General features: G+C 41.7%; 1 protein-coding gene across 6 annotated transcripts in view; it reads right to left on the reverse strand.

Moving 5' to 3' along the window:
- Positions 1-26068, reverse strand: part of LOC138757972 (uncharacterized) — a 36439-nt gene extending 10371 nt beyond the window's left edge. For 3 of the 6 annotated variants that reach the window (XM_069926178.1, XM_069926176.1, XM_069926175.1), the window contains exon 1: positions 5564-5743. The gene's annotated coding sequence lies outside the window, so the exon portion shown is untranslated. Of the gene's footprint in view, positions 1-3871; positions 4376-5563; positions 5744-7896; positions 8576-15484 lie in introns of those variants that run through there. The other 3 variants (XR_011354016.1, XM_069926179.1, XM_069926177.1) reach the window with 3 other exon arrangements.
- Between the last annotated feature and the right edge of the window lie 9 nt (positions 26069-26077).

Raw genomic sequence — 26077 nt, forward strand, 5'->3', positions numbered from 1 at the left:
ACACTGTTGGAGCTGGATCTGGTGATGCAGTCATTGTTCATTAGCATGAACAGGAGTGGGCTAAGCCCACAGCCCTGAGGTGTGCCAGTGATTAGTGTAACAGTACTCTTTATTTTGCTACAGGCCTGGACAGACTGTGGTCTCTATTAGGAAGTCCAGGATCAAATTATAGAGGAGCACTGAGTTCCAGCAAGGACAGCTTCACCACCAGCCTTTGGGGAATCTGCAGCAACTCACAATCAATGGATTGAGTGAAATCAGCAGGTTGACCAAAATCAGCGGGAGAAAATAAGAGATCCATGTTCCAAGCCAGTCCCTTCAGGATAGAAAGTGTGAAGGACAGAGACCTTAAAATATAGGATTTCAAATATAGATTTATAAATTGTCACTTTACAGTGACATTTCCATGTTATTTTTTTCCCCCCACATAATTATTTCCCTAAACAATTTCTTAAATGAAAATTAACCATGCTTTAAACACTTCTAGACCAGAGGTGAAAGTTTAATACTTTGAGCAGTTGTGTCAGGTCAGCAATTGTCATGTGAGTGTGTTCAGTTATGGGAGTTACAAAGAGAGAGGAGGGTTGTAGAGGGTAAAGTCACAGGAGTGCAGTCATCAGAGGATTTCATGCCTGGACAAAGTTTACATTATCAATAAACAGCCCAAAAAGCACTAAAACAAATCCAGAAGTATTAAATAGATGGTTTTTTTTTTTAAACGCTAAAAGGTTCTTCACTAAAGCAGAGAAAGGTTGGCATCAAACCGAAGAAAATGATATTAATAGGCTAACCAAAAGCTTAATGAAAGTGGATGCTTTAAAGAGAATTCAAGTTTGGGCATCTGGTTCAATGGCTGATAAAGAGAGGAAGAGTCTTCAAGTTCTGTATTGCCAAAACTTGGAGTGAAACTAAAAAAAAAAATGCCCAAAAGCAACCATATTTTTCTGAAGCCTAACTGACCTCACACAATCCCGGGTCAATACATCGCTTGTAAGCATCAAGTAGTTTGAGATCAAGATCAAAGACATCGCTTGTAAGCATCAAGTAGTTTGAGATCAAGATCAAAGACAATCATTTCAAATATGCGAGTGTTTAATTACAAATATCTATTTACAAGGCCAAGCCACTGTTCTAAGGAGATAATTGGAGATCACAGAATCTCCATGGAAATGGTATGTCATTTTTTTCAAAAGAAGCTTGAATAATTTTTGTTTTTTTTCAATAATGTGAAAGCAAAATGCTGCCATAATTATTCTGCAGAAGGCTCGATTTTCTATCCTTGGTCAAAAATAGTTCAGAGAGACACGTGTGTGAATGTCCACAGTGCATTTTCTAAACAATGGAACAATAGTCAAATGCAACTTGCTTATATTTAAGATTTCATTAGTCATCTACAAGCCATTTGTTAATGATCAGTTAATAATTATTGAGTATAATACAAATTAAAGAATTTCTGTTTATATAAATTTAGGATTAAAATAACAATATCAATAAACAGTCCCATGAGCAGGTAAAATGGCATGCAAGTATTCAAAGTCACTGATTGTGGCTTTTGTCCCAGGTGTGCTGTGGTAAATCTATGCGATGCACATTTTCTACTCTGACTTGTCACTTGCTTTACTGATTTTTGTTTATTTAGAGGAGACAAACATTCTTGTGATTGTCAAAGCTATGAATGAATTTGTGCAAGGTTAATATTCCTAAATGTGTTCTATATTTAGAATTTGGAGCACATGTCATCTGGTATTTGCCATCACCTTCAACAGACAACTGAAGGCTTAGTTTGGAATTCAGCTATGCATTAGGTGTAACCAAACATGGATAATATGTATTACTTGGGTGCTGCCATCTGCTTATTTCAGATTTCTGCATTAAGAATCATTTCCAAAGTTCCCCTCAAATGCCTGGAGATCCTGAGCATTCTCTTCCAAAAATTATTTGGTCTCAAGCTTCCATTTAATTTGATTCAGTTCATGAATATGTCAAATTGAGAACAGCTGATGGTTTAATAATTTCCTTCCCATGAAGAGTTGGTTTAATTATTCCCTCCACTGCTATTTTGCATTCTGATATTTAAAGTAACAAGTGAAAAGTTTCCCAATATTGCTATCCTTAACTTTGAGGCATATAAAACAGCAATTCAGATTTGAAGTGTAATTTAAATCTTATTCCTCATTGGCAAATCTCTCCCCTCACTCGATGATCATACTGGCATGGAACTTTGGAAAATTCTGATGAACAGCTATGAAGAGCTGGAAGAGGAATGTTTGCTTAAAAATAATTTTTGAACTAAGATTCTGCTGCCCTCATAAAATGAAAGGAGGACTGTTAGGAAGAAAGGCTGAAACAAATACTGAGACAAGTCAGGCAAATAAATTTGGAAAAAAATATATTTTAATGGATAATTTCAGGCTAACTGAACAAATTTATTGACAAAATTTAGTCTTAATCTGCAGGGATAAATATGTTTAACATTATTATTTTATCTTGGGTTGAAAACCTCATTGAAATGAAAGGTAAATTCACAACTTTTAATGATTGAGGCATTTGGGAGAGACATTTTAGAGCTTAACCTCGGCGAAAGATCCATTGCCAAATGAAACATATCAAAGTTTCATGGGAAAATGGCAAGGTTTGCCAACTACAACCAGGACACATTAGCAGAACCAAATCTCGATCAACATCACTGTTGCACATATTCTACCTAATTTTAGATTGATATAGAGCTTCTGTGTCATTCTTTTTCTTTGGCTTGGCTTCGCGGACGAAGATTTATGGAGGGGGTAAAAAGTCCACGTCAGCTGCAGGCTCGTTTGTGGCTGACAAGTCCGATGCGGGACAGGCAGACACGATTGCAGCGGTTGCAAGGGAAAATTGGTTGGTTGGGGTTGGGTGTTGGGTTTTTCCTCCTTTGCCTTTTGTCAGTGAGGTGGGCACTTCAAAGGAGGTTGCTGCCCGCCAAACTGTGAGGCGCCAAGATGCACGGTTTGAGGCGTTATCAGCCCACTGGCGGTGGTCAATGTGGCAGGCACCAAGAGATTTCTTTAGGCAGTCCTTGTACCTTTTCTTTGGTGCACCTCTGTCACGGTGGCCAGTGGAGAGCTCGCCATATAACACGATCTTGGGAAGGCGATGGTCCTCCATTCTGGAGACGTGACCCATCCAGCGCAGCTGGATCTTCAGCAGCGTGGACTCGATGCTGTCGACCTCTGCCATCTTGAGTACTTCGACGTTAGGGGTGTAAGCGCTCCAATGGATGTTGAGGATGGAGCGGAGACAACGCTGGTGGAAGCGTTCTAGGAGCCGTAGGTGATGCCGGTAGAGGACCCATGATTCGGAGCCGAACAGGAGTGTGGGTATGACAACAGCTCTGTATACGCTTATCTTTGTGAGGTTTTTCAGTTGGTTGTTTTTCCAGACTCTTTTGTGTAGTCTTCCAAAGGCGCTATTTGCCTTGGCGAGTCTGTTGTCTATCTCATTGTCGATCCTTGCATCTGATGAAATGGTGCAGCCGAGATAGGTAAACTGGTTGACCGTTTTGAGTTTTGTGTGCCCGATGGAGATGTGGGGGGGCTGGTAGTCATGGTGGGGAGCTGGCTGATGGAGGACCTCAGTTTTCTTTAGGCTGACTTCCAGGCCAAACATTTTGGCAGTTTCCGCAAAGCAGGACGTCAAGCGCTGAAGAGCTGGCTCTGAATGGGCAACTAAAGCGGCATCATCTGCAAAGAGTAGTTCACGGACAAGTTTCTCTTGTGTCTTGGTGTGAGCTTGCAGGCGCCTCAGATTGAAGAGACTGCCATCCGTGCGGTACCGGATGTAAACAGCGTCTTCATTGTTGGGGTCTTTCATGGCTTGGTTCAGCATCATGCTGAAGAAGATTGAAAAGAGGGTTGGTGTGTCATTAGTTATTGTGCTAATTGTGCATTCATGTGCTGCAGAAAAATACAAGTAACTTTGCTTAATGAGATGGGTGTCAGGTTGAAATATTTACTAACACGTTAGATCAAATTGTATTTATTGTCATTTCCAGACATTGGAGAGGAACATGGTGTGCAACTGAGGCAGTGAAATTAAAAAAAAGTTTTTGGCAGGAAATCAGATCCTGGCCTCAGGGTTTTTAATCCCCACCTCTGTTTGGAGTTTGCCCATTTTCTTTGTGATGGCATGGTTTTTCCCCTGTTGCTCCAGTGTGTTCTCCAACATCCCAAATATGTGGGGGCTGGTAGGTGAATTAACCAATATAAACTTCCCCCAGTGTGTCAGTAAAAATCTGAGGAAGTTGATTAAAAATGTGCAAATGAATGATTGATGGGTGTCACAAATTCAGGCCGCCTTCCATGCCATATCTCTTTATAACACTGAAGTCAGACAGCATCTGTGTAAAGAGAGTCAGAGTTAACAGGTCAGGTCAAAGACCCTTCATCAGAATTGAGAAAGAGAAAAAACAGATTAATTTTTCAGATGCAGAAAAGGGTGGTGGTGGGCAACATTTTGCACAGATAGTTTCAAACTTTATCACAACTGGTATAACATAATGTTCCTAACACTTTGCCAGATTTTTTTAGTGAACAAGCTCTGACAAAACGATAGCAGGTGGAAACATTAATCTTACAGTATGTCCTTAGCCTAACCCCTTGAATATTTTCAGTCCGGTTTATTTTTATTTCCGATGTCTTCCCTCTGCAGTGTTTTGTTTTGCTCTCCCACAGCAATATTGATGGATGAAGAGTGAAGTGATAGACATGAATACTTTTTTTAAATACCTCACAATCTTTCCAGGTTATGAATTAATCTAACAAATGAGAGCAACAGAAAGGGGCTGCATAGAGTAGTTTATTCAGCATTAAGAATGTCCATTCTCTTCCAAGTTTGTCCACAATTTGTCGTGCACATTTTCAGCCAGTAAAGGATTTGGTCTCTTGGTCAGGCCCTATCAAGTTAGGCTAAGTGGAGAGTGGAGGTGTCCACAGGTGTAAATCAGAAAATATAGTGGGATAAGGGTGGGGGGGGGGGGGTAGTGAGGAGGAGAAATAGAAAGGAGGACACATCTTTGGTCAACATGGCACTGTCTCTAGCCTCTTCTAGAGTGGCAACTGCACTCACTGCAGGTGAGAGGTTGGGCATTTATTCATTGTCTTTTTTTCTCTCCTGGAAAGATGGCACCCAATTGCCAGCAGATGAGTGGCAAAGGAACACATGCTCCTTTGTTCCTATGTCAGATGCTGAAAGCAAAATTGTCTGCTGCTTGTGTTGCAATGTGCTTGGTGTAGCTCAATAGCAGAATGTGTTTAAGTTGCGAGACTTGAATGGCATTGAGTAGGAGCTGTAGTTGGGCATACAAATGTTGGCAGGAGCTCTCAATAAGGATTATTGTTCATTGAGCAATGAGGGTGTACAGCAGTAAGAAGTTCAAGTCAGTGCTTCAATTGTTAGGGGATGGGATTTGTTGATTTATTCACTAACCTTGACGACATGTTTTGACATTGCACCCACATCTTGAGCACATAATACACATTGATTTTTATCAGTGACCTCTTCCCACTGCCAGTTCTTTATGGCTTACCAGAACTCTGGGATACAGGACCCCTCTCTCCCCTAGTTCATCCTCCATAACTGTATCAGAAAACCACCCATGCCATGTTTTGATGGTTAATCCACAACTAGCCAAAATAAGCAGAAGAATTCCTCCTTGCAGAAATGGCAATGCACACCCCGATAAGTGATGTAGCCATGGCAATAGTCAATGCTGACTAGCTTCAATGGGGTTTATGAGGTAATGCATTGAATTAATTATCAAAGATTTTAAGAAAATATATTTCAAACATTTTAAAAACATTGAATCATTTTTTTATATTTGATACATATTAGGTCACAGAATTTTTCCATTTCTTCTCATCACAATTGTCCAATTGTACCTACAGTAAAATTCCAAAGTCCAGCATGCTTGAATCTTTGGAGTTGCTGAAGAGGCAGATTTTTCAGATTTAAATGTCATTCCAGTTAATACTCTAAGACTCTTAAGTTTCAACATTACATAATGCTATGGTACAATAATAAGGTAAATTTCAAGGAAATAGAGGAACCAGAGCCCCAGTGTGTTCAAGGGGAGCTTGGGATCCATGGCCCTGGTGTGTAGAGGCAGTGTAGGGACTGTGACAAGCCAGATGTTAAACCATTGAGAATTCCAAACAATTAGCAGAATATTGGAGTTTCACTTAATATGCATTGGCAAAATTCATATGCCATCCAAATTATGGAAATGTCAAGAGCTGTGCTCTCTCAATAAAGCATTGGATTGCCAATCAAGATTTTTTGTTCAGATACAGATTTATTGTCAGAAAAGAAAATACAACCCTGAGATTCTTGTTTCTATGGGCGAGCCAGAATTACCACTTGCTGGTAATACAAAAAATCTGCAATGTACACAAGTAAACAAAGAAATATAAATAGATAAAGAAATGTAAACAAACTGACTAGGAAACAGAATTTAAAAAAATCAGTGCAAGAATCCTTCAATGAGACCCCAATTGAGTTTGTTGTTGAGTCTGATGGAGGAGGGGTAGCAGCTGAGTCTTGTGGCATCTATAATCTCTCCTGATGGCAGCAGCGAGAGCAGTGTGTGAGCTGGGTGAAGTGGATCCTTGATGATTGCTGCTGCTCTCTGATGGCAGTGTTCCCTGTAGATGCTCTCAATGGTGAAGAGGGTTTTTACCTATGATATCTTTGATTGAGTCCACTACCTTTTGGAGGGGTTGATGCTCAGGGCTATTGTTATCCCCATACCTAACCATGATAGTCAATCAGCACCCTTTCCACCAAATATCTGTAGGAATTTGGCAGTTTATGATGTCAGACCAAACCTCCACAAACTCCTGAGGAAGAGGTGCTGACATGCTTTCTTGATGCCATTAGTTGGGTCCAAGAAAGATCCTCCAAGATAGTGATTTCCAAGAACTTGAATCTGCTCACCCTCCCCACATCTGATTTCCCAATAATCACTGGATTGTACACCTAGAGGTTTCCCTTCATGAAGTCAAAAATTAGCTCCTTAGTAACTTGCACTTCAGCTTCCTGTTTTCAAATTCTTCCTACATGGAAACATTCTCTCAACACCCACCCAAGATACTAGTCAGAGCAAAAGGTAAAGAGACAATAGAATAATTTTTATTTAAAAACCCAAAGAAATAATTGTGGGAGTGTATAAGTATTTCAATAATGTATAAAGTCAGGTGGGGGGGGGGGGGGGGGGCTAAATAAAGGAAGCTAAAACAATGATAATCAATTGAGAAAAGATTTCTCTATTGTGTTTGAAAGTAAACATGACCCAGGGCCTGATGGCCTGTTTGCTAGGATCTTGAAAGACATTGTTGCTGAGATGATGGATGTGATCTTCCAAACTTTCCTAGAATTCAGAGTGCAAAGGAAATTTATCAGGATGTTGCCTGGAATGGATAATATTTCTTATGAAGTAAAGTTGACAGAGCTGGGACTTTTCCCTTTGCAATGATGAAGGATAAGACGACATTTAATAGATATGTATAAGATCATGACATGGATAGATAGGGTGGACAGTCGGTACCATTTTCCCAGGCCAACAATCACAAATACCAGAGGATATCTAAGTGGAGGAGTTGTTTAGAATAGGTTTGATGGGTTCAAAGATAATCAAGGCTGAACATGTGTTTGCACACAGGAGAACTCACAAAAGGGTACACACTCACAGACTAACCCAGAATAATACATAAATAACTACACTTTATACGCAAAGAATCACGGCTAGACACTCTCAACTCTTGATTGGGAATGCAAGGGATAAACAGTGTTCATCCACCTACAGGAACAACACACTAATGAGTAAATTAATTACAACTAACAAGTACTGAATATCAAATGAACCTGGTTTCCAGCATTGATCACGTCTCATTGTAGTCAGGCCTCCAGTGTCCACCCATGGCCGGCAGCCAAGATTTCAGTGACTGTAGAACATATTCTGTATTTCTGGGTTACTGGGGTTCTGTGGGATTCCTTATGCTGGCGCACTGTGGCCATGTTCTGTTACTTTGCATCCTTGATGAATATATTTAATAAACTAGGTTTGAAGTTAAACCACTTGCTTTCATTTATCTAAACATGCAACATGGTGTCAGAAGTGGGATGTCCCTGACTTTTCAAGGTTAATGTTTTTTGCCCAGGATTTGTTTTTTCTTTCGAGAGAGGACAACTAAGCCAGCCACGACAGCACAGTTAAATGGTGAATATGACGGATGGATTTCCAGAGGCCAGACCCACTTTTCTTCGACGGTAACATCACTGAAAACTGGAGGATCTTTGAACAAGAATATGATATTTTTGTTCTGACAAGCCAGCCTGTATTCAAGCATACATTCTCTTCTATTTAGCGGGACCAGAGGCCATTGAACATAAATGGTCTTTCGTGTAAGCGGGGGAAGTGAGAAATCTTGGCGAGAGGACCAATCTTCGTTCCCACGAAATTCAGAGGATCATGAATACCTCAAGATAAAATTTAGAGAGATGTGAACTCAAACCATCGTTACTCTGGAAAGACACAAGTTCAACACACAAAATCAGAAAGTTGGTGATATGTCAGTGATTTAAGAATCAAATCAAAAAGCTGCAGATTTGGAGTTCTCTCTGAATAGCTTATTAGATATAGACTAGTCTGTGGTATTAATAATGACAATATGAGAAAGGTGCTAGTACACCTTAATTTGACATTAACTAAGGCTATCTCTATCTGTGCCATAACTGTGCCAAATGGAATCATTAAAAAAAATGCAGCAAGTTCAAATAACAGACCTACAATAGGCAGAGACCTAGGAGAACTGTTCATCAGATAAAACCAGACCAAGCTGATAGCAATACAGACGAGGCATGCTATGTCAATGGTAGAACTCTGCAAATGGCTGTTGGTTCAACTGCTGCAGATAAAGGAAAATGGTGAAAACTTTTGTCTCTATGCAAGTTGATGGCACTTCAGTTAAAATGAAAGTTGACAAAGGTTCCAAGTGTAATATACTGTCAAAAAAGGCATTTGAGTGAGTAAAGAGTGAAGAACAAATAAGAGTATGCATTAAATCCACAAGCCTTACTGTATATTGGGGTAGCAAAATCCAAACAGTTGCTATCGTTAAGTTGAATGCTACCTTGAGGGGCGCCTATACATATTGCTTTTTTTTTTGTTGTTCATGAGGATGTTCTGCCACTGTTAGGTCTAGAGCATGTATTCAAATGGGGCTGGTCTCATTCAGTAAAGATGTTCACCAGTTAAGCCCCACTGAGGATAATCTGTCATCAAATTGAAGTTGAATACAGTGACTTTTTTCTGGGGACCTGTAACCTATTCCATGAGATTGGACCTGGAGGTGAGACCATTTGTTTATCCTGCACATTGTGTTCCTATGGCTATGAAGGACAGAATGAAAGCTGAGCTCAAAAGGATGCAGAAATTGGGTGTCATCACTCTGGTTTCTGAGCCAACTCATTGGGTGTCTTCTATGGTTTCCACCAACAAAAAGGACAGACAAAAAAAATCAGAATATACATCAATCCAAGAGACATGTAGGCTGCTCTGAAAAGGCCATATCACCCTATGCTCACTGTGGAAGTGGGTGCGCAAATGTCGAATGCAACTGTGTTTTTGATCTTAGATTTGAGGAACTTTTGGAAGATTTCACTTGACCACAAATCATCATTGCTAACTACCTTCAGCACTTATTTTGATCACTACAGATTTCTATGGATGCCATTCCAACTCAACTCTGACAGTGAAATGCTCCTCCACTCCATGGAACAGATTTTTACTGAATATTCCGGTGCAATCATAGTCGACAACATAATAATTGGAGGAAAAAAAAACGGAAGAACACGACACCAACTTGAGCACTGACCAGTGATCCCCTCAAGTGCAGGTTCTGGCTGAACCAGGTCACGTTTTCACATGTGAAGGCCTCAAAGCCGACCCCTCCAAAACAAAAGGAATCAGTGAAATGCCAGTACCAGGAGATGACCCAGCTCTGCAAAGATTTCTGGGGATGGTCAACTATCTTGGAAAATTGATTCCCAATTCCAGCCAGCTGACAGCTCCACTGTGACAATGACTACACAAGGACAATGAATGGACTTGGTATGAGCAGCAGCAAAATGCTTTTGAAGCACTAAAGAAGCACATGTCCTGTCCACTGGTTGTCTTATAATGATGTCAGTAAGCTGGGGACACTGACCAGTGATGCTTCACAGTATGGACTTGGCGCAGCCTGATTGCAGGAAGGAAAATCTGTAGCCTATGCTTCACAAACACTAACTGACACAGAAGCCAGATATGCTCAGATTGGAAAAAAAAGCTATTTGCAGTGGTTTTTGCATGTTCAAAATTCCATGATTATATTTACAGCAAGCCGGTGATCATAAAAACAGACCACCAGCCCCTGTTCACTATACTGAAGAAACCCATACATGCATCACTGGAAAAACTACAAAGGATGATGTTACGACTTCAAAAGTACATCATCTTCGTGTATAAAAGCAGAAAACTAATGTACCTGGCTGACACTCTCGAGCTCCCAGGCGTTCCACAGTTCAGCAAGCTGATGAGGAAGACAACATTGACGTGATGACAGTCAACTACATATTCTCTTCTTGCTCGGAGGAGTTACACACAGCAGATGACACAACCCTGCACTTATCGCTATCATCATACATGAGTGGCCCAAGAAACAGCATAGTCTTCCACATGCTGTTCGTCCTAATTTTCCTTTCAGAGATGAACTATCATGAAAAGCCAGAAAGCTGTCAATTCTGGATCACTACAAAAGGACTACAATAGCATTATGCACTGAGGGAATCTTGGTGCAGAAGCAACTCAATGGAGAGCAAGAGGCATAGTTGACTTGTCTATAATGATAGATGTCATCAACAAGGAGATAGTCATGCTCTGTCTGTAACAGCACAAAACCACACTAGAAAAAGGAACCATTCCTCCTTCATCCAGTTCCAGACCTGGCTTGGTCGATGGTGGGAACAGATATCTTTGAATGGTGCTGTCAGCAGTACTTGGTGCTAGTGGACTTGTATTCAGGCTGGTGTGAGATTGACCTGCTTCGTGATGTTACTTCACCAATAGTCATCACAAAACTCAAGAGACACTTTTTAAATTCATGGAGCACCATATGTCCTCATAATCAGACAATGCCAGACAGTTTACAAGGACTTTGCTGTACAGTGAGACTTTACACAGCAGCTCAGAGTATTTCCAATCTAATGGGTTAGCTGAGCTGTGTGTAGCACCAAGCAACTCATGGATAAATCTCTCCTAAATCTCAGAAACATGCCACGACACTAGGGTCTCCTGCACAAAGACTAATGTCAAGGCAAACACACACTACTCTCCATCTCAAGGAAGCTACTTGAATCTCGTATGCCGAAGCCACAAGAGGTAAAATCCAAGCTTCTCAATAAGAGACTGTCACAAAAGTTGTGCTATGACAGATCAAGCCAACCACTTCAGCAAGGACAGGTTGTCAGGTTGCAGACCTCACAAGGTTACAACTGAACAGGCATGGTAAGGAGTTGCAAGGAATCCAAATCTTGTTCACTCAGAAAAGTTATACAGAAGGAATCACAAACACACTCTACCTGTAGCCTAGCCTACGTCAGCCCAGTCTAAGTGACTCTGACTCTCAGGATCCTGATCCTGGTTACGAGAGTAGGACCAGAAATGATGGACCCTGAGTAGTTGAGATGCCTCCAGCTTAGCCACCCTAAAACATAACTCAAAATTTGTATAGAACATGCTCGGGTTGTTTGCCTAAAACCTGTCATAGTGAAAACAATGGAATAAATTAATTAAACAGTCAGTTGTTTAGAAAATCAGAATCTAATCAAGCAGAGAAAGTAGTTCTGGAAAAAAGCATTTAACAAGTTTCATAGCTCTTTGAAGATATAACAGCCAGGGTAGATAAAGGGAAATAAGTAATTAAATGTTTCTGAATTTCCAGAAGATGCTATATATTAGTGGACAAAGTAGGGGCTTGTGGTCCCTTGGGAGTGGGTTAGGGGTATTAACAAGGATGGAGTCCCAGCTAACCAGTTAGCATAAATAGGTTGTTTTCAGATGGACATGCATTGGTGAAACACATCAGTGCTGTGGCACTTGGATGAAAGCACTGAGTATACTGGAGCAAAGTTTGTTCAAGACATAAAGCAGGATACAAAATTATGAAGATGAGACGAATCAACAAAGATATATAATGCCCTCCATAATGTTTTGGACAAAGACACTTTATTTGCCCCTGTTTTAAATTTCTAATCAAACAATTCACATGTAATTAAAGTACACATTCCAGATTTTATTCAAGGTTATTTGTATGCATTTTGGTTTGACCATGTAGATTAGTGGTTCTCAACCTTTTTCTTTCCATCCACATACCACCTTAAGCAATCCCTTACTAACCACAGAGCACCAGCATAGGGAATACTTAAAGTGGTATGTGAGTGGAAAGAAAAAATGGTTGAGAACCTCTCAACAAGACCTTTACAAATTCCAACTGCTTCAGGTTCACTGTTCACAATGCTGTCATTGAGTGGTTTGAACTTCCTCTGGTTCATTAGTATATTAGTCTCTCAATTTCTGGTTGGCAGCATAATCAGTATGCTATCAATCCATTTGTAATTTCCATTAAATGACCAAGCAGCCCAATGACTGACCACAACTCTTTAAGGATTCTGGAATGGAGGTGATGCTGAATGAGAAGGCTAACTGTTTGATTGGTCTCTGGAGCAAGGCTAACAATGCAGCATACCCAAATGTGGACACAACCAACTTGGTACCATCACTAATTGTACATCACTTGGATAATGATTTGCTGGCATTGACAACTTAATATCCCATGCTGGGATTCTTACAGATGTTGGGGAGTGGAGTCCTTCCAAACAATTAGTGGGCACAACTATGAGATGAGTATTCACACATAGCACTCTTTAGAAATTAGTCTCAACACATTGTCTGCTGCAATGGGTATGTTCATCATTGGGTGTCATGAAGAACAGGCATAAACTGCATCAGGTCCAGCCTGACATCCCAAAGCACTCAAATAGCATTGCCTCATTAGGGAATCCACTGGCGATAATGAAGCTGTGGAGGAAGCAGTGGCCAAAGGAACAATTTACACCAGATCATAAATCCTCTAATGTTTAAAGTATTTCAGTTTGCTGCCATTAACACAGTGAAAGATAGATGTGTGAAATAAAAGAACAGGATAATTTCTGATTGAAGAAAGTGAACTGTAAGCAACAAATATTGCAACTTCAGGTAACACGCAAAGCTGCGGAAAGAGAACATGGCATCTGACTGAACACCCAGATTTCTAATGCGTTATGTTAATATTGGTTCTATCAAGAATAAATGAAACCAGGGACATTTCCACTGTCCTTTGCACTGCTTGCTGTGGAAAAGCATCCTATCAAGGTCCAATGAACAAACAAGAAGACATTTCTTTAATGACACATAGACAATTAGTTTATGTCCAAGAAATTGTGGAAGCCATTTGCTTGTGAGCTTCCTTTACACCATATTTCATCTTTAAAATAAAGAAACAGAAATGACAAATTTGTTTGCAATCAAAGCAAACTATTTATTAGTTAGCAGTGATGGATTTTTAAAAATTATATGCACATTAGAGCAGCCTTTTTAATCTAAATTCAGTGCAGTTTATGGAACAAAACTCCTGTTGGAGTAATTATAATTTTTTAACAGCAGTAACCATTCTTTCAAATGCTTTCATACTGTGTAAATTCATGAACATATCCTGTTTGTATTTCCCGTTAGAAAGACTTAGAGTAATTGTTTATACACATTAAACATCTTTCATGGTTATACATTGTGCTAATATTTACCTATTAAAAAAAAATCAAGATTTCCAAAATGTAAAGCTATTGTATTTGATTACTAATTTTAATCTTAGAAAAACTATTCAATTGTTGAATTTCAACAGAGGTATTGTGAAAGCGAGCAGGCCTTTTTCATCTAAGTTGCCAATAAAGGCTACACACATTTACATGAGGAAAAACTGAATCAAAAGGGAAAACTGTTGCCTCTTAGTAAATATCAGGTTTTGCAGTGATCACTCAAGGACTCTAATGGGTGTTCAGAATGCTGGATTTAACAGCAGCTTTGTTCTGAAGTCGACAAATACTGCTTCAAGAAATACTGTTTAATCGCAGTATGCCAACACCAAAACTTGTCAGACGCATCGCAATACAAAATCTTTGTCTCTTCTAGAGCATTTCAAAGAGAGAGTCCTGCCAGTGTTTTTGTTTACTGTGATGGATGTGATTCTGGAATTTGGACGAAGATAACTTCGCAAGGACCCGATTATTCTTTTGAAATGATGATTAGCGAATATTTATGAAAAATCAAAGCACAAACACAAAATAATGTAGGCTATATCAACTGAAATCAATAGGTTTAATGGCTTATTCTTAGTCATATACTATTTCATCAAAGCAAAAGCTATTACCAATTCTATTTCAGATTTAATATTCTCTATCCCGATAACCTTTTCATCTTGGGATTTTTAAATCAACATTAGTGGAGTTATAATAAATCCAAATTGTTATTGTTCTTAGTTAATGTTTAATTTTAAAAAGCCAAATCATGAAAGTACCTGATAAATGTAATGAAAAACCAGATTTTGTTTTGATAATGAGGTGTCCCAAACACCAGTCACCTAATTCAGGCACCTACTTGCATTTTACTCATACCTTGAAGAAGAGCTCAGGTCCGAGACGTCAGTTATATATTATTACCTCCTATAGACACTGTGAGGCCTGCTGAGTTCCTCCACCATTTGTGCTTTCACTACAATCACAGTGTCTGCAGCCCTTTGTGTTTTCTACCAAATACCAGTTCCCCTTTATAGCTTGGTGCAGTGGTCTGCTTAGAAATACAACCTCAGTCAGCAGCACATGTGTTATTTGGGAGTGGTTCAGCAGCCTTCTCTATTCTGAAATTCCATTGAAAGTAATGGCAACAAATTTCACGAACAGCATAGAAACCCCAACTGCTACATTTTTACTGTTTCATGTTACTAATTGGGGATAATTTCTGATCAGTCATTTTTAAATGGTTTACCCACCTAAATAAAACATTGGACTAACACAATCAACAAACTAATAATTTAATTGCAGTTTCTTCGGGTTTTCATTGCCTATTTCAATTGGAAATTGCAATGGATCCGTGTTAGGTGAAGGTGAAGCTATATTCTTATAAAAATGTCTTAAGTTATTTAGTGGATTTGGAACCGAGTTACACACACACACACCCATACAATACATTCAGAAGTGATGTCCTCTTTCTGACGTCTACAAGCCAGACGTATGAAGATCACATGATTTTCAAGAAACTGTTGCTAACATATATTAAAAATTCCAGTAAAAGGTCACATAATTTCAAAGAATTGGAACTGACCTCATTAATGATGTAAATGTCACACGATTTGGAGAAATCTTTTGTCAAATTCAGACATTTGGAATCGTAAGACTGCAGGAGTTGACAAGTCGAGACACACACAGGAGTAAAACAGTAATCTCTAAAAAGAGAGGGAGATACTGGTCTATACTCTATTACAATAGCTGGAACACCAGTGTAGGGCCTTTGTGAAACAAAGGGTTGAATTACAGTAACCAGAATAGGTGCTGGAATGTGTTACTCCTAATCGAAAGAGAATACAAAAATAAGTGGATTTTGAAAGGAAGACCACTTCCGACTGCTTTTTTCATCAGCGAAAGAAGCTTCAAAACTCTTAAACTAAGAGGGAATTAAGAAAACTAGTGCGAGAGTTTAAGAGGAAATCAACTCAACAAGGTTTGTGAGTTTGAACAGTCTAGGATTAAATCAGTGTTACCAAACACTTCATTACTGCTTTAAGGAACAATTTAAAAGAATTTGATGTTTCATAATCACTCCTGAACTACAATTTAATAGACCTTCAAGTTCAACACAACTTTAAAATAATGGGTCTTCAAACTAACTTTCAGACTCAAATTTAAACTGAAATAGTTTACACTTTAATACACACACACACGTTTATACAATTATATTCGTGCATAATGGGGTTTATGCTTAGAGTCATGTAAGTTTAGAGTTAAGTGAGAACTGTTATGTCATTAATAGTTTAATAAACGTGGTGGGGCAGCCATGGGAAAATGGCAAGGTCAGAGGTTTCTCTCTGACTCCAGCATCCCTTCCAGCTCGCACCCTGGGCAGTGATTATGATGTCACAATGCACCAGGTGACTGAGCTCATGCTGCCCTTAAAAGGGCGTGCTGAATTTGAATAAAAAACAGTCGTTAATGACCTTCGGTGTGGCAGCAGTGATTTCTTTCAACTCCTGCAAGTGCCACAGTGGTGACTATCTGGACCCAGTGAATGATGGACGCAGCCGAGGTGAACACAGTAGCCCTCAAACTCCACCCCCCACTTCTGGCCCCATCGCCCACGGACGTGGTTCGGGCAGGCACAGGCATAATTCCACCTCCACAACATCTCAGCCGACCCCACCAAATTTGACCATGTCATGGGCGCGCTGGGCCAGGACATGGCGGCAAGGGTGGACGACATCATTCACCGGCCACCAGCAGTGGGCAAGTATACCACTCTCAAAAATCTACTCCTGGGGATGTTTGACCTCACTCCCCTGGATGGATTGGGGGATCGCAGCCCCTCAGCCCTCATGGACGAAATGCTGGCCCTGGCGGAGGATCATGAACCGTGGTTCCTCTTCCACCAGATATTCCTTAAACAGATGCCAGAAGATATCCGGCTCCATCTGTCCGAAGATGACTTTTCCGACAACCGCAAGTCCGCAGCCCGGGCAGACACCCTCTGGCGCGCAAAACAGGAGAATGAGGCAGCCCTCAGCCAAGTCTCCAAGCCGGGGCCCCGCAGTCCGCAGAATACCCCCAAGCACAAGCTGGAGGAAACCCAGTCAACATGGTGCTTTTATCACCAGTGCTGGGGAGTGAAAGCCCGCAAGTGCCGCCAGCACTGCGACTTCCAGGTAAACGGCCAGGCCAACCGCCGTTGATGACTGCGATGGTTGGCCACATGAACAGCCTCCTTTACATCACTAACAAGTCCTCAGGCCGCGGGTTCCTGGTGGACACAGGGACCGAGCTGAGCGACCTTCATCCTGCAGCACTGGAAACTCGCACCTGGACCCCCAGTCCAACCCTGTGGGTTGCCAATGGTTCTGCAATCAAGACCTATGGCATCCATAGGGCACAGATACAGATTGGGGATGAAAAGTTCATTGGAGGTTCATCCTGGCCTCAGTGGGCACCACGCTGTTAGGGGCTGACTTCCTAAGGGTTCATGGTCTGCTGGTAGACATGAGGGGCAGGAGGATGCTCAACACTCGCACCTTTCACTTGGTGTGCCTGGGCAAGGTGGATGATGACAGACCCAAAATCGCCACAGTAGCCACCGCCACAGACAAGTTCGCCGAGATCCTCAGCGAGTTTCCTGCCATCCTGGAGCCTCCCCCTGCCATGGAGTTTTCCATCACATCTCCACAAAAGGCCCCCCACTGCCCATCAGAGCTGGGCGACTGCTACTGGAGAAGCTAAAACAGGCAAAGGAGGAATTCTCCAGGCTCCAGGAGCTGGGCATCGTTCGGCGGTCAGACAGTGGTTGGGTGGCACCACTGCACATGGTCTTGAAGTCATCAGGGGTTTGGAGGCCCTCCAGAGACTACAGACGGCTATATGACGGCACAACTCCAGACGGGTACTCGGTCCACCATATCCAGGACTTCGCGGCCAACCTCCACGGCACACGGTTCTTTTCAAAAGCCCATCTGGTCATCTGGTGCGCAGATACCACCAGATCCCGGTACACCCCGATGACGTTGGAAAGACTGCCATTATCACCCCTTTCAGCTTGTTCAAATTCCTCCGGATGCCATTCAGGTTGAAGAACACGGCTCAGATGTTCCAGTGCCTCATGTACGCAGTGGGTAGGGATTTGGACTTTGTCTTTATCTACCTAGATGACATCCTGGTAACCAGCTGCAGTCGCGAAGAGCACAAGGACCATCTCCGTACCCTATTCGCCCGGCTGGCAGAATTTGGCCTTATGGTCAACAAGGCCAAATGCCAGTTTGGGAAACAGGCATTGCTGTTCCTGGGGCACACCATCTCAGCGTCTGGGGCAGCTCCGGCTCTGGAGAAAATGGCAGCCGTCCAGTGTTTTCCCAAACCCTCCTCCCTCAAGGGTCTGCAGGAATTCGTGGGAATGGTAAATTTTTACCAGAGATTCATCCCCAACGCCGCCCGCATCATGCGCCCTCTTTTCGCGATGAAAGAGAATACCCTGGCCTGGTCGGAGGAGGCGGATGAGGCTTTCACTGCAACAAAACAGGCTCTTGCAGAGGCGACTTTGTTGGTGCACCCGCTCCTGGAAGCGCACACGACACTCTCGGTCGAAGCTTCTGCCATGGAAGTCGGGGGAGTACTGGAACAGTGGTTGGATGGACAGTGGCACCCACTGGCCTTTTTCAGCAAGCAGTTGTGGCCGACGGAGCTTAAATACAGTGCATTTGACTGGGAGCTCCTGGCACTGTACCTGGCCATCCGCCACTTCCGATACTTCTTGGAGGGCAGAACTTACACTGTTTTTACCAATCACAAGCCCCTTACCCAAGCACTGGCTATGGCCAAGGACTCGTGGTCGGCCAGGCAACAGTGCCACCTGTCCTACATGTCCAAATTCACAACAAATATTCGCACAGGGCGGGCAAGGACAATGTGGTCACGGATGCACTTTCCCACCCAGCCATCAGCACGCTAGCTCCTGGCCTTGACTACGCGTAACTAGCACAGGCCCAGCAGCACGATGCCGAAACTCAAGCTCTCAAGACCACCATCTTAGGTCTCCAGCTCGAGGATATCCAGCCTCCTGACTCCGCCCAGCAGCTGCTCTACGACACCTCCACCGACTCATCACGCCCGGTAGTCCCACAGGAGTGGAAGGCAAGAGTCAACAGCTCTATTCACGATCTCGTCCACCCCTCAGTAAAAACTACCGTGTGTATGGTGGCGCAGCCATTCGTATGGCATGGCCTCAAGAAGGAGGTGGCAGGGCTAACCCGCAACTACATCAGGTACCAGACATCTAAAGTCCACAGGCACACACAGGCCCCTGTTCAACATTTTGACTCGGCAACGCAAAAGTTCCAGCATATCCACGTGGATGTCGTGGGACCCTTGCCGGTGTCCAGGGAGTCGCAGTACCTGTTTACCATAGTAGACAGAGCAACCAGGTGACTGAAAGCCATCCCAGTCCGTGAGGCGTCAGCGGAGACGTGCTAGAACCCTGGTTAGCAAGTGGTTCACTCGTTTCGGTGTGCCGGCACATATCATGAATCACAGAGGCGCCCAATTTACCTCCGCACTATGGTCACAGCTGGCAAGGCTTTTAGGGGTAACACTGCACCACACCTACGGCCTACCACCCACAGTCTAACGGGTTGGTAGAGAGGTTCCACCGACACCTAAAGTCCGCTCTGATGGCAAGACTTTCCGGCCCCGACTGGGTGGACGAGTTGCCCTGGGTTCTCTTTGGGATTAGGACGGCGCCAAAGGAGGACCTGCAAACCTCGTCAGCAGAAATGGTTTACAGCACGCCATTCTCCCTGCCAGGTGAATTCTTCGGCCAGGAGGCCAAGATGACACACAACAAAGGTGAGCGGCTCATAGACCTCCATAAACGACTGGGCAACCTAACCCCGCCGCCCCCATCGCACCACGGCACCCAACCATCCCATCAACCGAAAGATCTGGATGTGGCACAATTTGTGTTAGTCTGGAGAGGACCACAGAGGGCCCCACTGCAGAGCCCATACGAAGGGCCGTACAAGATTCTCCAGCTGTCAGGTGGGACTTTTACTTTAGATGTGGGGGGCAGGGAAGAACTGTTTACTGTGGACTGCTTAAAAGCTGCTCATTTAGACCTATCACAGCCGATGCAGAAGGCTGCGCCCAAGCGCCAGGGCCGGCTGCCAAAGCGACAGGATGCATAGCGGGGGGGGTTGTGTGGCCCCGCTTGTATCGCCAAGTGGTGGTCCAGCCATGGGGAAATGGTGTCATCAGAGGTTTCTCTCTGACTCCACCATCCCTTCCAGCGCACACCCTGGGCAGCAAATATGATGTCACAATGCACCAGGTGACTGAGCTCATGCTGCCCTTAAAGGTGCATGCTGACTTTGAATAAAAAGTCATTAGCGACCTTCAGTGCAGTAGCAGTGATTTCTTTCAGTTCCTGCAAGCGCCACCAATATTATTTTCAATTTACCATCGCCCATCGCCCGGTTAATCTTCCACTGCTGGTCCTGTATTAGTACTAATGGGGCTCAGTTAGTTTGTAAAAAAAAATGCAGAGAAATGCAAATTGGAACTAACTGGGGATTGTAGATTTCATTTGTGTGAATATTTTAGTACAATCTATAAATGATCTCCATCACTTAAATCGTAGAAATACGAATCATATGGTGGCGTGGCCATGCAAAGGACCTATACAGACGTATTTCGGTTGAGCTTTCCGTGAAGAGTGCTCAATAGACGGTTAAAACTCGAAAATTAAGATTTTCTTCATAAAAAATGGATAAAGCTACCGCAAAGAAGCCCAGGCAGCTGAGAACTAAGACTGAAGAAGCTCCTATTCAACTGGGTACATCAGGTGAAAGTGCGAAAGGGAGAATTGCAAAAATAGCGATGGGACTGGCAGAAACATGTAAAACTGGGGAGTCGGGACAAGAGCTGAGCATAATCCTGGAAAAAATGGAGAATTTGGGTAACTGTTTCATAAGTGTTGAAAAAGTGATGAGTGATATGACAGAAAACAACTTGACTATAATAAAAAAGATTGTTGAAGACCTGATGGAGACAATCTGTCGAGCAGAGATTGAATTGACAAAATGCATGAAAAACGAGGTTTTGGGGAAAAAAAAAGCCAAAGAATGGGAGTGGGATGAACAAGGACAGTTGGACAAAATTGATCATATGGAGAAATTTAGTCGACGGAACAATGTCTGAATAATTGGACTAAAGGAAGGAATCGAGGGAAGAGTCCCAGTGAACATTTTAAAAAAAAATGGATCCCACAAGGGTTGGGAGAAGACAATTTGGAGAAAATCTGCATATTGAGAGACCTCACTGAACACTCGGACCCAAAAGAGCTGGTGACCAGAGACCAAGACCAGTTCTGGTGAGACTTTTAAGCAAATGAGAACTGGAGATAATTCTGGGAGCAGCATATGATAACTCTAAGCAGAATAATGGCCCGCCATCAAGGTTGATCATAAAAAAGGTACTATTTTTTCAAGACTTTAGCCTAACCTTAATTAAAGAAAAGAATTTGAAGGTGTGAAAAGGCAACTACGTGCTTAAAATTTGAAATATTCACTGATCTATCCCGCGCCTTTGAAGTAGAAATGACAGAAGGGAATCAGCGATTTTTCAAGACCAAGAACGAAGTGGAAGATTTTCTGCAAAGTTTGTAAAAAAAAAAATCAAGGTTGCTGAGGAAGAAGATTGTGAAAATATTTATAATGGAACTAAGTTAAAGTAGTAAAACTTGTATTTTTAACTTAAAAAAAATTGTTAAAACATATTGTATTTATTGTTTAAAAGTAAAATATATAGAAATGGGAAAAAAATCTGGGAGAAGTGGTAGCAGGGTGGGTACTCTGGTGTCAGGGGGTGAAAGATGCCTGGAAAGGAGTAACAAAAAAAATGGTGCTGAAGAGAGGGGTTCTTTGTTGAGATTCTGTGGGTTTTTTTTGTTGCGGGCTTTCGGGGGACTACAATATGTCACCATTGTGGCAGGGATATTGTGTGTTTTTCTTAAAGGGGAAGGATCATTGTACTATTTAAAGAGACAAAGAGATTTTACTGTTAAAAATATTGTTATAAAGAAGAATATGGATTGAACATTGAAATGTATTAGTTTTAATAATAGAATTAACAGGCAAGCAAAAACTGGTCATGGTAAGTCTCCTCTCATCCTTCTATGCTCCAAAGTGAAAAGTCTCAGCTGCTAACCTTGCCTCATAAGACTTGTTCACCAAATCCAGGTAACATGCTGGTAAATCTCCTCTGTACCCTCTCCATAGCTTCCATATCTTTCCTATAATGAGGTGACCAGATCTGAACAAAATACCATAAGTGTGGTCTTACCAGAGATCTGTAGAGTTGCAACATGACCTCTCCACTCCTGAATTAAATCCCCCATTAATGAATCCCAGTATCCCATATGCCATCTTAACTATCTTATCAACCTGTGTGGCGACCTTGAAGGATGTATGGATTTGCACACCAAAGTTCCTCTGTTCATCCACACTCTGAAGTAATTGACCATTAACCCTGTACTGAGCCTTCTGGTTTGTCCTTCCAAAATGCATCACCTCACACTTATCCACATTAAAAGCCATCTGCTATTTTTCTGCCCAACTCTGCATCCTGTCTATATCCTTTTGTAACCTTCAACAACTTTTATCCCCTCCTACAACTTCTCCAACCTTCCCGTTATCCGCAAACTTGCTGACCCATTCTTCCGCCCCTTCATCCAGGTCATTTATAAAGATCACAAAGATCGGGGCCCCTGAACAGATCCTTACAGCACTCCACTAGTCACCGACCTTCCACTACTACTCTCTGCTTTCTTTCTGCAAGCCAATTTTTAAAATCTACACAGTCAAGATTCCATTGATCCCAGGCCTCATGACTTTCTGGATGACTCTCTCATGGGGCACCTTGTCAAATGCCTTGCTAAAATCTGTGTAGACCACATCTACCACCCTATCCTCATCAAATCCTTTTGTTACCTCATAAGAAAATTGAGTTTGATTCGTGAGGCACGACCTTCCCTTCACAAAGCCATGCTGACTATCCTTGAGTAGACTGTACTACTCCAAATGCTCATAGATCCTAACCTTAAGAATCCTCTCCATTAGTTTGCACACTGATGCAAGATTCACTGGTCTATTAATTCCCAGGATTCTCCCTAATACTTGCTACTGCTCCAGCTATCTCTTTTCTCACCTCCCATAGCAGCCTGGGGTATATCGCATCTGTCCTCAGGGGACTATTATCAATTTGATGTTTTTAAGAAGATCCAACACTTCTGCTTCCTTAATCTCCACGTTGTCCAGGATATAGGTCTGTTCAATTTTAACCTCACCATGATCAAGGCCCTTTTCTCTTGTGAATAGACGCAAAGTATTCACTTAGGACCTCCCCAACCAACTCTGTCACCAGGCACATTGCCGCCCTTATCCTTTAGCGGCCCCACATTAATTCTCGTCATCCTTCTGCTCTTCACATAAGCATAGAATGCCTTGGGGGGGTTCTCCTTAATTCTACATGCCAAGGCCCTCTCATGTCCCCTTCGAGCTTTCCTAAATCTTTTCTTAAACTCCTTCCTGGCTACCATATACTTCTCATGATCCCTTCCTGCTTCCTTTGTCTTCTTGACTAGTTGACTGACCTGCTTTGTCAGTCACGATTCTGTTTTCCTACCATCTTTTCCTTGTCCCACTGGGACAAACCTGTCCTGAACCCAGCACAAGTGGTCCCAGAACTTCCTCCACATCACTTTTGTGCTTTCACCTTTAAACATTTGTTTCCAATTAATTCTTAATAGTTCCTGCCTCATCCCTTCATAATCAGCCCTTCCCCAGTTAATCATTTTCCCAGTTTGACTGGTTTTATCCTTTTCCATAACAACGTTGAAGCTCAGGGAGGAGCTGTCACTCTCAGCAAAATGCTCCCCCACTGAGAGGTCCGCCATTCCCCAGAACCAGATCCAGTCTGGCCTCTCTTCTCAGATGATGTCAAGAATCCTTCTTGCACACACTTGACCAATTCAGCCCCATCTAATCCTCTTACGGACAGTGGGTACCAGTCAATATTAGGGAAGTACCTGGTATAAAATGTTTTAATAAATGTTTAACGGTTGAATAAAATAAAGTACTTGTTTTATCAACAGGGAAGTAATTTTGCTAAGCATCTCACAATCCATCCAGGATGAAAATGTGAACACAGAAGTGTCTTCAGCATGTTTGTCAAAAATAAATGAAGACAAATATAAAAGGGGAATTCTGGAGATAGCTACTTGGAAGCAATGGGTGCAGGATATTTTATTTATAACTTCAAGTTTCCTATTTAATGTATAGCAGACAATTTGTTCATTGGACTTCCCTTCACACATACCACTTTGTTTCTCACTTTACAGATGGTAAATACCTGAGAGAGATATACTATATTGTATGCATTGGGAAACAATATTCATTTGACACTCTACCTTCAGTGTGCAATCTCTGTAGGGGGTAGAAGCATCTTATGATAGAGAAAGTTTGGTTAATCATTCAATAGATCCTGTAAATTGTGCTGGGGTCAGTATTGTACTGCTATCCTTCACATCATGTCACCTAAAATTTTAAATTCCATAATACTAAGAAATTGGGAATTATCAATTAACCTCATCATTCAAAAATGATGACAAACTAGAAGCAAATCTAGAAGCATGCCAAATGCAACCCGCTCAGACTTTTCAGTCAATTTTCCATCAATGTTCTCTGCTTTGATTATATTTTTCACTCACCTATTATATTTTCTTTCTTATAATTATATCAGTCTTGTATCCTAGATTTACTGCTTATTAGCTGGATATAGTTTGACTGGAACATTGTAGATTTCATTCAATCACTTTTGAGTGGATGTGCACTTACTAAGCCTGCATTTATTCCAACCAACACCTGGAATTTCAACATGGATAGATACTGTAGGATGGACCAAAAATTTCTGCCATTGACAATGGATGGGATGCAAGGAGAGGGAGGGGGAAACCCTAGAAAAGGCCTACTCATTCAATGAACATTCATCCATATTATGCATGAAAAGTTTAAGAACCTGCAATTGGGAAAACATTGAATGAACTACATTAAAATAAACAACACATCTCAGTGAGGATCCAGTTTTCATTTGAAAATGGTCAATAAATTGCAAAGATCACCAGCAGAAAAATGATCCATTACTACTGTGTTCAAAAATGTAATCTGAAGACCTGAGCAATGGGAAGAAATTTATATGAACCTCTCTGAACAGCATGTGGCCAGTTTTAAAGGTAGTGCGTTTGGCAAAGTGATCATTTAGACATCATGCAGACTTGCATAAATTGTAACCTGCAATGTTTGATCTTATAAGCCACGTTTTGGTTTCTCCCCAGATTTGTGCTGTGCCAAAGTGCAAATACAGAAAAAAAAATCCAAGGCACTCGTATAGATTCTGGCAGATGATAAATAACGATGAGCAGAGAGGAATCCTGGGTGATTTTCAAGAGGACAAAATAAATTATACTATTTAGAGCTTAGGAAACATTCCTACATAAAACATTCCGTAACCTATTGGTTAAAATCTGACTTAATCAACCAAGGAATTCAGTTATTTATTTCTCATGCAGACATAGATATGCGCCAAATTAACTGGCAACAATATATTTTTATTCAGGCTAAAATACAGCTATTTTTTTCCTGAGAGGGCTTACTATTTTAAAATCATGGATTGGCAATAAAGGAACAGATTGAAGAAGAGAACAGTTTAGCTTTTTTTGTAACCTGGAATGGTTCATTTTTGTTTTAATTAAGAGAGGCAAACCACCAGACACCCATTTAAAAAATATTTATTGTTTGTTTCAGCATCAGCAGTTCACAAATTGTAATTTAGGAAAAAAGAAGAGTTTCTAATTAAGAGGATGATTATACAGTGATGATTAAACTTGGATTATTAGGATACACGGTGTTAAATGATTTATCTCCTCCATAGAGCAAGTTACATTCTTCTAACTCTGTTTAAATTCCACTTTGCAAAACCCTTAAAGGAGAAAAGCACTTTATTTCAGAGAAACTCATGTTTAGGAATGAGCATCTTAATCTCACAATGTTGTGAGAAGGAAATTTATGTTAAGCCATCATCTCCGACAGCTAGCAGATTCTAGTTTAAATAA

The sequence above is a fragment of the Narcine bancroftii genome, chromosome 3 (assembly GCF_036971445.1).
Source record: "Narcine bancroftii isolate sNarBan1 chromosome 3, sNarBan1.hap1, whole genome shotgun sequence".
NCBI lineage: Eukaryota > Metazoa > Chordata > Chondrichthyes > Torpediniformes > Narcinidae > Narcine > Narcine bancroftii.